The 16,192-nt window shown below is 36.2% G+C and overlaps 1 protein-coding gene and 1 non-coding gene across 3 annotated transcripts in view; one reads left to right on the top strand and one right to left on the bottom strand.

Moving 5' to 3' along the window:
* Positions 1-16,192, bottom strand: part of Wnt2 (Wnt oncogene analog 2) — a 120,621-nt gene that overhangs the window by 72,765 nt on the left and 31,664 nt on the right. The window lies entirely within an intron of this gene.
* On the top strand, positions 11,627-11,699 carry TRNAR-CCU (transfer RNA arginine (anticodon CCU)). Its single transcript has one exon. It is a non-coding gene; the product is annotated as a tRNA-Arg (tRNA).

Genomic DNA, 16,192 nt, shown 5'->3' with positions numbered 1-16,192 from the left:
TTTAGCAGTGTTAGTCGCTGCTGTGTTCCGTTTTGAAGCCTGTGGTAAGGAAGACAGACTTTTCCGAGGCGTTCCAGCTTAGTCCTCAGGTGTATTGCGCATCTGTGGCCGACCTCAGGTAGGAATATCTCATCCCATCTGGGGTTGATTACAGATGTCCATTGGCGGCAGTAGCCACTTACCATCAGGTGAACTGCATGCTCGTCTGCTACTCCTATATTATAAAAAAAATAGTTTTACACATTACATAACAGTAACACATAGCAATAACTAAATACAGTTATAACTCATGTAATACTGTAATATAAGAATATGCGCCAACCGTCCACTCGTATATTTGCGTTTTCACTGTTTGTGGAATGACGTAACGATCGTGACTGAAGTGTCACAGAAGTCTACATCTGAGGGCCGCACATGTTTTCTTAACAATTATAACTGTTTCATACAATTATTACCACTCGCTGCGTCAGAAAATTGACTGCTCGCACGTTTCTCGTGTAAAAATCATTTAGCGATCAGATCAAATCAAATCACGCTTTTCCATATGATTGATCATACGTTGATTATTATTAAATGTGATTAATTAATTGTTTGGAAAACGAATGGGTGTAAGTCGTGACTTTTGTTTATAGATTGACGGTGATTTTAATGAGTTATGCCCGTTATTGTCATGTTATCCGACTATCAAATGCTTAGTAAAGATCCTACTACAGATTGCATACTACTGGACATTTAACGATTTTTGCATACTAGAAATTGACAAAATCTTTTGTAAGCAAAACTTGGTTCAATTAAATATCAATTACAGGTTTTCGAGTGGTTATATATTCTTTGTTTTTGCAAAGGAACCCTAATTGATTCCGGGGTAAAATGGTAATAGTATTTCTCTTGGTAGAGTGATATTGACATTTTTGTGTGAAATTCTGTCAAAATCGCATAAGAATTTGACAGTTTTTTAGCCCTGCCTACTAAGCACCGTTGAACAGTAATTAATAACGTTTTTAATATTTTTTGTTATAGTATATTGCATATATCATTTAAATGGCACGTGTAAGTTTAGAAGGTAACAGATATTAAAAAAAAAAACAAACAAAAAACCGACTTCTATGTCACTCCAAAGTAAAAAATAATTAAAATAAATGTTGGTTTAGTACATAGTTCTAAAGTCGGCGGTCAATATATTTCGTAGGATAACGGCGTAAACAGCGTGTCCAATATGAGCGCCGACGTGTCAAATAGATAATCTCTCTTTCTTTGGAAAGTCGGTTAAAAATCAGAAACATTCAATACTTTTATTTTAGTACCTGATTTCCAAATGACAAAAAATCAATTATTCGTCGTCCCACCTATGCATTTAATCAAAATTTTATTTTTAATTATTTTTACTTTGTTGTCGATTCCATTTTTGTTACAAAGTCTTTTGTATCAGTTAATAAAAAAATGCTTTGTTTTTTTGCTATTTACGAGTATTTTATCTATATCCACAATTATTTCGTACTTTCTAATCCTGTAAAGTCAGTAGGTCGGATTTAACTACAGTATTGTGGGTTTATTACTCATTTGTTAGTATTACGAGACGGTACGGTTTGCACATTTCACATTTCCATTGGCTAGAATATAGGACAACTATTTTAAACCTATGAATTAGCAGTGGTCGTGTATTACGCTGAGTTATGAGTTTGGTCATTCAGTACATTAATGTGGTGACATCTATATATTTAGACATTTAAGGGTAGAACCCTTCGTGGCAGGGCAATATAACATACTAACATACATAAAACTGAAAATTCAACTTTGCTAAAGATCATCACTTGATCAAATGCATAGTTTACGATTCAATCCTTACTAATATCGATTAAAATAATCGATGTTTTGGGTCTAAAAGATCGACTCTCCGATTAATCGATCTTAGATCGCCACCCCTAGTTCCCGTGGGATTTCCGAGATAAAAACTATCCTATGTCCTTTCTCGGGTCTCAGACTATCTTTGAACAAAATTTCATTAAAATCGGTTCAGTGGTTTAGGCGTGAAGAAGAGACAACCAGACAGACAGACAGACAGACAGAGTTACTTTCGGATTTATAATATTAGCAAAGATTTATCTTGGCAGGAATCGAACCCGGATCCCTTTGGCAGGCATGGTCACTCCTAGCTTCTGTTTTAGAAATCGAGTATTATGTCTAGCTTAACCGAAAGTGTTTGCTAGTTTATTAGCCATTTGTTAGCGTGTTACGAGTGTTGTGACTGGATTTCATAGATTTCTCGTTTTCTTTACGAATATAGGACAACACTATTTCTGATGGCTAATATTTTAGGTATACGACATCTAGTTGAAGGAAGCGATATAATATTATCTATTACGGCTACCTTAATACGATATATCTGATACTGGTAGTGATATTGGCAATACACTGATTTGGGATACAGAATTGATATAACTTCAAGATTTTTTTCGATCCTTTTTAGGTATATATGATGGTTGAAGGTGGTAGAACCCTTCGTGGTTCGACTCCGGCGGCACCACCGCCACACCTATTTCTACCTAATAACAGCAGTGTTAGGCGCTGCTGTGTTCCGGTTTGAAGGGTGTGGTAAGGGAGACAAACTTTTCGGAGGCGTTCCAGCTTAGTCCTCAGGGGTAGCGGCGCATCTGTGGCCGACCTCGGGTAGAAAAAATCCTATCCTACCTAATCTAATCCTACCTGGGGTTAATTACAAATGTCCATGGGCGGCAGTAGCCACTTACCATCAGGTGGACTGCATGCTCGTCTGCTACACTTATATTACAAAAAAGGTATATAAGATAGAGGACTGGGATGAAAAGGCTCGAATAAGTATGTCTCCCTTACCAGACGCTTCAAACCGAAACACAGCAACGTTTAACACTGATGTTATTAGACAAAAATTGGCACAGAGGTAGTGCCTTCGGAGTAGAATCTTAAAACGGTCTACCTTCAAATTTCAACTCTTGTTTGGATTCAAATAAATCCTTCTAAATCCAGTTAGAATCCGGAAGTACTAAGTCAAACTACCAGGCGGCCATAGATTCTAAGAAGCAGAGCGTACACGTACACTGTACAGTCAGCTCCAAAAGTAGATAAACATATTAAGGTTTCAAAAATAACTATACTCGTTCATAAGTAGCTAAACACAACTAGCACCATAATTAGATGAACGTCATAAAGTTTCAAAAATAGATGAACACTACAGTGTCAAAAGTAGCTGAACAATGACATAATAATCTTATAGATAAAATTCTCGTGTCAATGTTAGTTACCGTACTCCTCCGAATCGGCTTTACTGATTTTCACGAAATTTTACATGCATTCAGTAGGTCTGAGAATCGGCTACTATCTATTTTTCATACCCCTAAGTGATAAAGGTTGTTTACCTTTAACATTTTTTTATTTATATGGCAACACAACGTTTGTCGGGTCAGCTAGTATAAAAAAGTGACGTTACCCATTTTATACAAATCGGTGCTCAGATTTGACGCTTTACGTCCATCTAATTATGATGATAGGGCTACCTATTTACGAACACTTGGATGTATAGGCAAACCTTAATCTGTTCATCTACTTTTTTATTGTTTACGAGTGGGAAACCTTCAAAAGGTACCCTATGCCCTGGGAGCGACACGGGGTTATGTGGGATTCTTACCGCACTAAACCCCCCGGTGGCCGTCCTCGGCGCTGCGTTGAGGACTCCGGGATCTCCAGGGAACGCAACTGGAGTCCTCTAAGCGCGTTGCCCGGGCTCCTCCCAGGTGAGCATAAGCTCGCCACATCCTCTGGTGTACAACGGCATGCGGCCACACATACCGCCGTCCTTCATCAACTATCGAAGCTGACTGTACGTACCGTTGCCGCAAACATTTTGGTCTGTTCAAGTTCATGCCATTGCCCCATGTTCCCTTATCATGGGTTGTAGAACATGGAGTTTACACCAGTAATAAAGAATTCACTGACACTGAAGGTCAGTGCGCATTTATTTCAATGTACACGAAAATGCTATTAAGCGGCATTGGGGAGCTGTTCGACTGTGAGCGATACGTGTAAGCGAGGAAAAGTGTCAAAAACGTAATATGGATTAAAATAGCGGTATTGAAAAGGCTACTGTCATAAATAAATTGTAATGTTTGAACAAAATCATAGAGTTAGGTTGAAAATTGTCAATAGGGTTTCCGATAGCCGATAGATATTGGGTCCGAAGTTCGAGCCTCAGGCATGTTTTTCCTCTGATTTTTAAAAGTTATTATGATAAATTATTTATCACTTGTTTAAATGCCAAAGAAAAGCACCCTGAACAAACCCAAATACGTGATAGTACCTAAAAACCTTCACTAAGGTGTTGTCAAGTCTACAAAAATGCACTTGGCCAGCATGACAATATGACCTAACGCCTCTCTGAGAAAAGATTCGTCCCCAGCAGTGGGACAGAAATATGTTGACTGGGACAACGACACGAATGAACACTATACAATCGGATTATATTTTTTCATAGAATATATTACCAATATTTTAAATCTTTATATATATATTTCTTATGTGCGTGTGTATGTCACTGAACTAAACTAAACTTTAGGAGGACTAAACGACTGGACTGATTTTGATGAAATTTATCGTGTGTGTTCAAGGGGACTTGAGAATGGTTTAGATTCACAATTTAGTCCGTGGGAAAAAGTTTTTTTTAATTAATTTTTAATTCGTAAGTAGTTGTTGATTTTGGAATGTTTCACATTGGATTTGACAGACTTCGCTACCATCGCAGTTTCAAATATTCTATCTATTTTTTAAACCCGTAAGTGATAAGGGTTATTGACCCTTAACATTTTTTTTTATTTATATGGCAACTCAACGTTTGCCGGGTCAGCTAGTTTATTATATATTCTTCGCATATAGTTTATCGCACGCGATACAACAACCAAACAAACCTTTTCGAGTGGTGTTATGATCGCACTGGCTCGTTACGAAAAAATATGGTCCTTCAATTATTGAATATGGAACGTTATTACACAGATACAAAATAATATTGACATTACATGACTAGGAACGGCTTATTTAATCTGTTTGCCTGAACTTTGATTTTTGAATGCCAGAGTTGATTTCTACTTTCTAGACGTGATGAGAATAATTTAATATTAAATATTTTCCTTTTATTATGAATATGGCTGGCATTTTCGTTATGACTAAATGGCCAGTATTCCAGTTGTGCAAAAGGTCTTACATTTTATTCCCGATTAGGCACACATTTAATAATGCATTTTGAATGCATTCTCAGTACTTGTGTTTGTTTAGATCATAGATTATTAAAGATTACTCACTCCAAACTTGTTGCGTAAAAAAGTTTTGCCACGTCTCCGTGCTAAAATGTCCCTAAAATATTTGAAATAATTATTTATTTAGCGCCTAACACTGCTGTTATTAGGTAGAAATAGGTGTGGCGGTGGTGCCGCCGGAGTCGAACCACAAAGGGTTTTACCACCTTTAAATCACAAACAGACACATTTAAATATCTATAAATATGAAACATTTTAATGTGCAGAGATATCGTAGGTGTCAAGTGTTTATTTTTATTTTTCACTAAGTCATCAGGTAATGCATGCATTTTATAAATGCATTCGAATCAGATTATCCAAAACAAATTATTTCATGTAGATGTGAGCTCGCATTTAATCCATTGTGATGTTTGCACAGTCGGATTAAAATGCAATCTGGATTAAATATTGCTGTATGGGATTTTGTTTTTTTAGGGTTCCGTATGAAGATGCAAAAACGCGGTTCTGTCATTTAGCCTGCGCTGTTTGTCTGTCTGTCCGTTTGACACAAGGCTCTATCACTTGAACCGTAATAGACATATGAAAATAAACATGTGGTTTTAAAGGTGATAGAACCCTTTGTGGTTCGACTCCGGCGGCACCACCGCCATATGTATTCCTGCATCATAAAGGCAGCGTTAAGTGCTGCTGTGTTCTGGTTTGAAGTATGTGGTAACGAAGTCATACTTTTCCGATGCGTTCCAGCTTAGTCCTCAGGGGTAGCGGCGCATCTGTGGCAGACCTCAGGTAGAAACCATTACCTTACCATCAAGTAGATTGCATGCTTGTTATTCTTGTATTATAAAAAAAACACAGTGTATTATACTATGCTCCTCTGTTTCTAAGACGGGTAATATAAAAAACACTGAAAATAAAAAAATAAAAATAAAGCGGGTCTCATTAAGACACTAGTATTTTTCAGCGTTAGCACGGAACCCTCCGATTGCAATTTGAAATAATTTTGGCAGACTTTGCGCATACGTATTAGATCTCGAAAAAACAAAAACATTGAACCAATAGATTGGACTAAGCGCATAAAGGTTATCCACGAATGTCAATCGGTCCAAGATAGGTCTCCAATTGTGAATTAGTGTGAAGGAGGATCAGCGTTATGTTCTTGTATGAAAACCTTAACAATGCTCTATAGCCCTATAATCTCTTTATAAAATAACTTTGCAAAACGCAATTACTTTACCCTGGATATCATTTCTCATTTATCTGCCACTGACGCATGATAAAGATGGGACCAGATTAGTGACGGCTCGCGTAACGTTATCTGATTGAAGGCGAATCTTTGCAGTTTTATTAATATTGTCAACAGAGAACAAGGAAAAAATAAGTTGGTAGAGTTTTTGGGTTAAAATACTTTTGGATCTTGATGAGGGTTTTGTCACATTTTGAGGTTTGGGGGAATACGGTTATATAAAACGGTGCATACAGTGCGCCCAGCCCTCTTTCAAATTTCTTTATTTGGTAGGCATTGCATAAATTGATTATGATTATAGATTGTTTAATGATTAATAAATGACCGTTAGTCGCTTATTGCAATTATAAAGAAATACATTTCTGCGATGAACATTAACACTAACATTTTAACAAATATTGTTATTAAAACAATTTTTTTCAGCAATTTTATCGGACACAGCACATTTTATCACATGTCAGTACCAACCATTCTATATTTGTTGATCGGCCAACAAGTTGACAAACATGTTTTCTGGTCTGTCAGCAAGTGTATTACGCATCACTTGCACATTTCTGTTTTTAGCCCTAGATTATTAGTAATCTATTAATATTGGACTTACTATTAGTTATTATAAGAAAAGAAAAACACTGTTGTCTTCGTATAAATATCAATTAGTTGTTTTTAAATACAGAAGCAGTAACCATGTATAGTATTGCATGTATTTTGAAGGTGGTAGAACCCTTTGTGGTTCGACTCCGGCGGCACCACCGCCACACCTATTTCTGCCTAATAACAGCAGTGTTAGGCACTGCTGTGTTCCGTTTTGAAGGGTGTGGTAAGGGAGACATACTTTTCCAAGGCGTTCCAGCTTAGTCCTCAGGGGTAGCGGCGCATCTGTGGCCGACCTCAGGTGGGAATATCTCATCCCACCTGGGGTTGATTACAGATGTCCATGGGCGGTAGTAGCCACTTACCATCAGGTGGACTGCATGCTCGTCTGCTATTCCTATATTATAAAACAAAAAATTGCATGCTGTCTCCATCGTGGTACGTAGTTACTGCCGTTGAAGGATCTACATCAACCTCAGATAGGATAATAGCTTAAATTTGGTATGGCCGCAGATTGCTACATCAAAGAACTAAGTTGGAGCGCCTCGTACAAGTTTCTTTATTAACCAAACCCTTAAAACTAAAATATACTACCGCTTACCGCTGTTGTTGTACGGCATATAATTCCAAATTATGTGAAAATTTATCACTTGCTTAAACGAAGAAGGGAAACATCACGAGGAGTTCGGAGAGGAAACAAGTCCTTAAGGGTGTAAAAAGTTCGGCTTAGGTTTGGCTTAGGTCATAGTCTACATGTCCCTGTAGTTCCGGGCCCAGAATAGGACTACGGTATTCCCTGCCAGTTGTAAGAGGCGACTAAAAAGGGGCTACTGGGGTCGCGACCCCGGGAAAGGCGGTATGTGTGGCCGCATACCGTCGTACACATTAGGTCTGGCGAGTCTTATACTCACCAGGGTAGAACCCGACGGGGCAAGATGCTTAAAGGACTCCGGTTGCGTTCCTTTGGCGATCCCGGAGTCTTCAACGCTGCGTTGAGGACGGTCATGGGGGGGGGGGGGTTTAGTGCGGTAAGAATCCCACGTAACCCCGTGTCGCTCCTACGGCACCGGGTACCTTTTGAAGGTTTCCCCCTCGTTAACAAAAAAAAGTTCATAGTCCACTATACTAGAGCCCTGTGTCCAGCAGTGGGACAGTAATGTTGAGGAAGGCGTGGCGTTCACGATGGTATCGCAGACGAACCACAGAGTTTATCGATGTACCAATACTAAGATTATACGGTGCTTTGTACTCACGACATAATAACATTAGGACCATCAAACTGTCTGTGGATATGTTGGAATTATACAGAGCTGTACCACCTTTAGAGAATTGTTATAAAAGTTCTATTTGTATAAATTTGAAAAGTTGTATTTATTTATTTATTTGGTTTACCAACAATTGTTACATTCTTACATTAACTTCTTACAACATAACCTATAATATAGCTAAATGCACAACCACGTGTAGGCAAACACTGCATGCAATGATTAAATCAGTGCGGTTCGTTCGGGGAGATATTACCGCCTCAATTTCTATGTGAAGTAGATGCGTTTCGCTAGCAGGTCCTCAGGAATGTCAACGCCTCCGTAATCAGCTGCAGGTAACACGGCCTGGGTCTGTTGTATTTGGAGTTGTTTGTGGATGTTTATGAGAATTATCACTTATTATCAGATTCTTGCTGTTTGCTACTTCAATCTTGTAAAAAATGTAGGCGACTTCAGAAAAGACACCAATCCTAATTGGGGGTTAATTACTGGTATGATGGCAATGATTAGTTACTATTAGGTGCGCTGCACGATAATAATTTTCTGTAAAAGGTAAAATAAACTTCTTAAAAAAAAAAACAAAAATAAGTTTTATTTGCACTAAAATAAAAAATAAGATTTTATACAATTCATAAATATTTGTAATAACATTGTGTTATAATAAATTATTTTATAAGCTTGTAGCGCGTAAGTTAATTAGCTATTATATTATAACAGGTTTATTTGCATCTCAAGATTACAAAATATTTTTTAAAGGCTTGTGTAAATCATAGGGTATATTCAGCTCTATATAAATCCGTTATGAGCGGGTCAAACAGCGCTATAATGAAGTATGTAGTTAAACTATCACCGGCGCGGGTTCAAATCAATTAATATTTCACGTACGTGCGTCGCTCGTTAACTAAACTATCATTATTAAGGAGAAGTTTATACTTAACGTTATTTATTATTTTTAAAATAGTGTATTTACTATTTTCTATATTTTTTATGCAAGCAGTGACAGCCTAGTGGTTAAGAAACTCGGCCTCTCGATCGAGGGGTCCGAGGTTCAAATCAAAGGCACCTCTGATTTTCAAAAATGTGCGTATTAGAAATTAATTAACACTTGCTTAAACGGTGAAGGAAAACATCGTGAGTAAAACTGCATACCTGAGAGATTTATAAAAAAAAATCTCAAAGGTATGTGAAGTCTACCAATACGCACTTGGCCAGCGCGGTGGATTATGGCATAATCCTTCTCATTCTGGGAGGAGACCCGTGCCCAGCAGTGGGACTGTAATGGGTTGATGATGATGAGGTAGAACATAAATATACGCATATACTTATATTATACCTACTGTTGCCAGTGTATTGAAAATTATATTTTGTAATTGTACTTTAATATATTTTATATAATATAGCAGTAGCAAACGAGCATGCAGTGCATCGGATAATAAGTGGCTGCTGCCACCCATGGACATCTGTAATCGATCCCAGATAAGATAAGGGTCCAAACTGAGATTGGTCGTGTCTTCGTTACTACTCCCGAGGACGTTGAATCGCCTTGTATAAGTATACAGAACACAATAGCGTTTAACATTACTGTTATTAGGTAAAGGTGTGACGGTGGTGCCTCCGGAGATGAACCACTTAAATCTCTATTATAATTCTCTACCTCTACTCTATTATATAATCTCTAACTCTATTGTAATAGTAAATAAAGTCCGCTACTAAGCTTAGAAATTATTATAAATGTTTATATATTATAATGCAATTAGTACCAATACCCAATATGACAAATTTATGTATTGATTAAAATTAATATGCATATTATGCTAAACATTAGCAAACATATATATAAACGGTAAATTAATGAATTGGGTCGAGCATCGCCTTAACTGTCAATAAATAATGAATAATTATGCGTATCATATGTTAATGTAATGTTTGTTAAACGACACTTAATGTTTGAAACTAGGATATATATTAATACGTGAAGCAAAAACTTTGAACCCCTTTTTATGAAAATTACGCGGACAGGCGAGTACGAAATTTGCCACACTTACAGTTTATATAGAGAAGAAGCGCAGAAGCCTAATATTTCTTTAAAATAATACAAAGAAAGTACATTAAGTCAATAAAAAAACATTAGGTACATACTACCACGCATTTGACACAAACACATACAATTCACAAACTATGAAATCAAAATTTCTCCTATAAAATGCCACATTGACATTATTATATTTTATCATGAAAAAAACATTAAACTTATATACAACCTATATAATGCAAAATAAGCGAAGGTATAGTCCGCGTAAAATCGCTAGTCCGCTCTGAATAGAGAAATGAATCGCGTCGCCATAGCAAATTGTATTACACCTGCTCGCAACAACTGCAGAGCGGACTAACAGTTTGGCGTGAACTATATTTAGCTTTCATATAAATACTCTTTTATCAATGGCTGTTTTGTTTAATATGTTTATTTTGATAACATTCTTTATATAATTATGGTCGAATTTCGATCTCTGGGCGACCACTAGCTTAATGAATTGGGTTGAACATCGCCTTAACAGTCAATAAATAATGAATAATTATGCGTATCATATATTAATGTAAAATGTTTGTTAAACGGCACTTAATGTTTGAAATTGGAATGTACCGCGGTTTGTTTGTTTCGTAACTGGAAATCTATTGGAATGTAATTGGAATGTACCATTATTTTTACTCGAGTGAGGAGAGTAGTAGAAATGATTTTTTGGACGTATGTATGTTTGTAATTTGTATATATTGTATATATCTTTTTTTGATATGCCATACAGCTTAAATGGCTATACGGATTTTAACATAAGTAATATAAGGTGTCGTTGTCTTAACTATGGGAGTGATAGGGGTGTATTTTTTACGCGTATAAAAAAAAACAAAAAAATCTTACTACTTGTCTGATTTTTTTTTACTTTTTTAAATAACTTACTAGTTACCTTAATGTTTACTTTACCTTACTTTTTTGTTTTAACTGTTCAATTTAGAAAAGAGATCAAAATGTAAAAGTATTTTTACAACAAGAACAAAAGAAACAATATGTTAACTAAAAGATTCATATAGAATTTGTGAATCTTGGTATTAAACATGACATAAATAATAATTATAAATATTATTCGACGTCATTAGTAATAAAATTATGTTAGAATATATAAAAATAGTAACAGTCTGTTAACACTACTAACGATTAGTAAAATACTATGTATTATTTCGTCACCGTTATTATAGCCCCTGTGGCCTAATGGATAAGGCATCGGCCTCCTAAGCCGGGGATTGTGGGTTCGAGTCCCACCAGGGGTATAGGTAGAACATGGGTGGTATTTTTTTAATTAACTATTATTTATTAATACTGTAATGGTAAAATTTATTAAATGAATTATTTTTATATTAATTATATTTTATTTTTATAATTTTTCGTCAAAAGTAACATTCTGATTTAAAAGCGAGTTTTTGTTTTTGTTTAACTATGTATTTTTCATTTTTTAGTTTATTGTCAAAAAAAAGTCAAAAAAATTTTTTTTCACCGTGAGTTAGATCGACCGACGAATCGCGGGGTTGACGTCAGCTAAAACCCGCCTTAACAACAGGTTTAAACAAAGTTGTGTTCCAGTCTAAAAATTTTAGTAAGGGACGGAAGTTATAAGAACTTCCTCCTGAGGTATTCCCTCAGGACTATGACATGGGGCTCTTCAAGAGTGTAAAAAGAACTCTCCTTCAAAGTCGGCGATGCATTGGCGATACCTCTGGTGTTGCAAATGTCCATAGGCGACGGTAACTTTCCATCAGGTAGCCCGTCTGCCTTATCGTTGGTTAAATATAAAAAAAAAGTATTTAGTTCAAAGTCCAACTTGGTTCTCAGAGGTATATAGGTTCTCAAAAACACATATGGAGCAGACCTAAAATAGGTGTCCAATTTATTTTGTTAAAAATAAATATTTGTCTTTTTCGGACTAATTTTAATGAACCGATTTGAATAGAACTCCCACTTAAAGTTAGTAAACTTTAGAGGTATTAACTTAAACCAGCGCTTCCCAGCCTTTTTCAGTCCACGGACCCTTAAGAAGTCAAGCACAGTTTTCACGGACTCCCTTAATAAAATAAACAGCGAAAAAGCCCAATCCCAAATATCATTTATTACAGGAGAGCCAAAACAAAAGTTGAAAAACCAATTTATGTATATTTTCTTTTTTTTTATAGATTAATAATAGTGTTATGCATGATTGGATACATCTTTTTTAATTTTTTAAAATACCGTGTGCTAAGATCACATTTTTATAATAACTGGTTTGCTGATTTCGTTTTGTGGCCCTTTTGCGTTTAATGAGCGATTTATGTATGGTCCGGAGATGACACCGCGGACCCCCATACACATACTCGCAGACCCCCAGGGGTCCGCGGCCCACAGGTTGGGAAACGCGGACTTAAACAATTAAATATCTCAAATCGTCCGAAACATTATTAAAAGAGGCAACAAGCAAACCCGTTCCAACCGTTAGTATATGAAAGTATGATTCAAACAAGGTTCTCGTTCGGACAGGCTCATACATTTTTATACGGTATCTAGACTAGCTTTTAGGACATCTAGACCACACAAAAAGCCTAATCTGTGCCGTTGAAGCAAAAAGTGACATGACAAATGTCAAATGTCTTGACAAAATCTGTCAAGTTTTTAATTGCAGTAGATTTAGAGACATGAGATTATTGTGAGAACTTTGAGATCTAGATTACTCATATACAGTTTTCTAAAACGGTGACCTTATAAAAGTTTAATCTTATATTTATTGAAAGTCTTGTTTGAACGTCCGATCATTGATATTTTATACTATAGATGGGTTATGTGCCCACTAAACGACTCGAATAAGTGAGAGACCCGCACGTGTGCATTGATTCACTCATGAACATTTTCCATTTTACTTACATATTACTACATAGACAAATATTCTGTAAAGGACAGAGCTATTTTTTATATAATATAGGAGTAGCAGACGAGCATGCAGTCCACCTGATGGTAAGTGGCTACTGCCGCCCATGGACGCCTGTAATCAACCCCAGATAGGATTAGATATTCCTACCTGAGGTCGGCCACAGATCGCCTCTACCGCCGAGGACTAAGCTGGAACGCCTCGGAAAAGTATGTCTCCCTTACCACACCAACTGGTTAATATTATAGTGCCTAATCCATTTAGAACCAGGTTTTTTTTGTAATTAGTTTCATTTTATGAAGTAGATATTTCTACAAGGTTTAACGTTAAATGTGTAATGATAACAACGGTTTAAAGTTATCACCGAAGCACAGAAGCATGCATAATGCATGCAGATGCATGCATGCTATGGCTTCAATGAACAGCGATGTGCATACGTCATGACACATTAGAAGATACTCGTATTAGTAAGAACAGAAAATGAATTTGGAGATGTGCTCGCATAAGTTCAATTGGACTAATATATTGGCTGTATGTAACTTGCTAAACAAAAAAAACAATAAACGAAACGAATAAAGTGGATGAGATGAACAAAATAAATGAAATAATGAAAATAAATAAAATTAACGAAATTAACTAAGTGAATGAAATAATTAAAATGAACGAATTTAATGAAATAATTGAGACGCATGAAATGAACAAAAATATCAGGCTTAATAAATGAAATAAATCGATTGGAAATGGTACGTAACACATTAGCCATAAGCCTTTACACCCATAAGATAAACAATCAGCCAAATCTAATCATCATCACACAAAGATTTAACACAATCAATTTGACACGGTTTTGACACGAAAGACACCGATCAAATCGGTTGAACGGACCACAACCAGTTCCGTACGCCTACTAATTCGGTATTGACCACCCGCATCGAAACGCTTTTGTGAAACATACATAATTATGTTATGACATAACAGACGTAAGTGCAAGTTTTTTAAGAAATTAATAAACATGCAAATTATTCTGTCGTGCGTTTTTATGTCCGCGTCTGCGTAACTGAATGGAATGAACGGAATTAATAAAATGGAATAATGAAATGAAATGAAAGATATGAACGGAATGAACGAATTGAATGAAAAGAAGGGAATTAAGCAAATTAATGAAAGAAACGAAAATAACAAAATGGACGAAACGAAAGTAAGAAATAAATGAACAAATGAAACAATGAAGGAATCGAACCTAACATATTAGCCTTAAGACCCATAACAACCAGTTAGGATACGAATGGACGTTACCTAAACACCTACTAATTCGGTATCGACTACCCACTTCGACAAATGTTTTGACAGACGTAAGTGCAAGTTTGTTACAATTATATCGCAAAAGTCGGTTAAACGCGCGACTGAAATAGAGACATGTGACCTCAATATCCGACTACAGGCATAGTACACACAGGCATATACATAGTATACGCAAACTAGGACTTTCGAAGTATCCGAGATTTGTCCCTTTTGAGCGCAACTGTCTTTTTCGCCTTTTCCCGGGATTATTTGTAAATCCTGGAATAGTCCCGATATTATAAACAGCTAATGAAAAATTAAAATAAATAAAAAACATTTTTAGTTTCCTATTATTGACGATAATCTTTTTAATTATGTTATTATTGAGAAATAAAATAAATATCACTAAAAATAATTACTTTAAGTAATAAGAAATTAACTTTAAAATAGTTCTATTTTACGTAATAAAAACTTTAATACACTTTGTACAACTTTAATCCCGTAAATTCCGGGATCTCTACAATTTGTGAAAAATTTGAAAACTGGAATATGATTAAAATGACAGGATCCCGGGATCATAGCCTCTATCCGTCATATGCGAGATTATTCTTGGTTTTGTTTTCAAAATTCCGTATCTAAATTATCCGGGGAAAATAAGAGTAATAGCATTTATTTAGTAATGCTTACCATTCAGTAAAACTCAACATGTAAATATTTGTCTGACTGGGATTCGAACCCGGAACGTCCTAAAAACTCACTGACACAGCACTGATAAGAGAAAATACTCGCCCTCTACACGTTGACCTGATACGGGAATACCACAAAGATATAGTGGTTACAGCGACACAGCGTAGAAAGTAGGTGGTAGGAAAGTGACATATAGTTATCCTACTTAAACGAGGCGTTCCAACTTAGTCCTCAGAGATAATAGAGGACCTTTTAAAAAACTTTTAAGCGTTTTTCCTTCAAATATTTCAGTCACTGTCAAAGTAGGCATAATTAGGGATGTTATGGATATGATATTTTGGATCTGAATATGGATTCGGATTTATTAAAGATAAAATTATTGAGTATATCTACCTACTTACACCTATTTTCTGCCTCTTAAAAGCAGTGTAAGCGCTGCTGTGTTCTGGTTTCAAGGGTATGGTAAGGGAGATACACTTTTCCGAGGCATTCCAGCTTAGTCCACAGAGGTAGCGGCGCATCTGTGGCCGATCTCAGGTAGGAACATCTAATCCTACCTGGGGTTGATTACAGATGTCAATGAGCGGCAGTAGTCACTTACCATCTGGTGCTCTCGCTTGCTACTTTCAATGATAAAAAATAGATTCAGCCGAACTCAGAACTTTTCCGAAGTCGGTTAACAAGACTCATACAACAACAAAACTATAAGGAGTTGAAGTACACGAAAAGATGTTTCCAACGACCGAGTAGGTGTGATTACGTTATCCTCGCTAATTTACACCGTTACACCACTGACTGACTGCAATCGATACTCCCACTGAACGTGTTTACACTTCCGCGGTGATTTTGAGTTTTAGTATCTTGTTTGTTATTATGTAGGTGATTTAAGATTTGCGAAAAGTT

Source organism: Epargyreus clarus, unplaced genomic scaffold (genome assembly GCF_041222505.1).
Source record: "Epargyreus clarus isolate Ecla_fem2 unplaced genomic scaffold, WU_Ecla_fem_2.2 ptg000032l, whole genome shotgun sequence".
Classification (NCBI taxonomy): Eukaryota; Metazoa; Arthropoda; class Insecta; order Lepidoptera; family Hesperiidae; genus Epargyreus; species Epargyreus clarus.
This window is presented reverse-complemented; position numbering and strand designations above follow the sequence as displayed.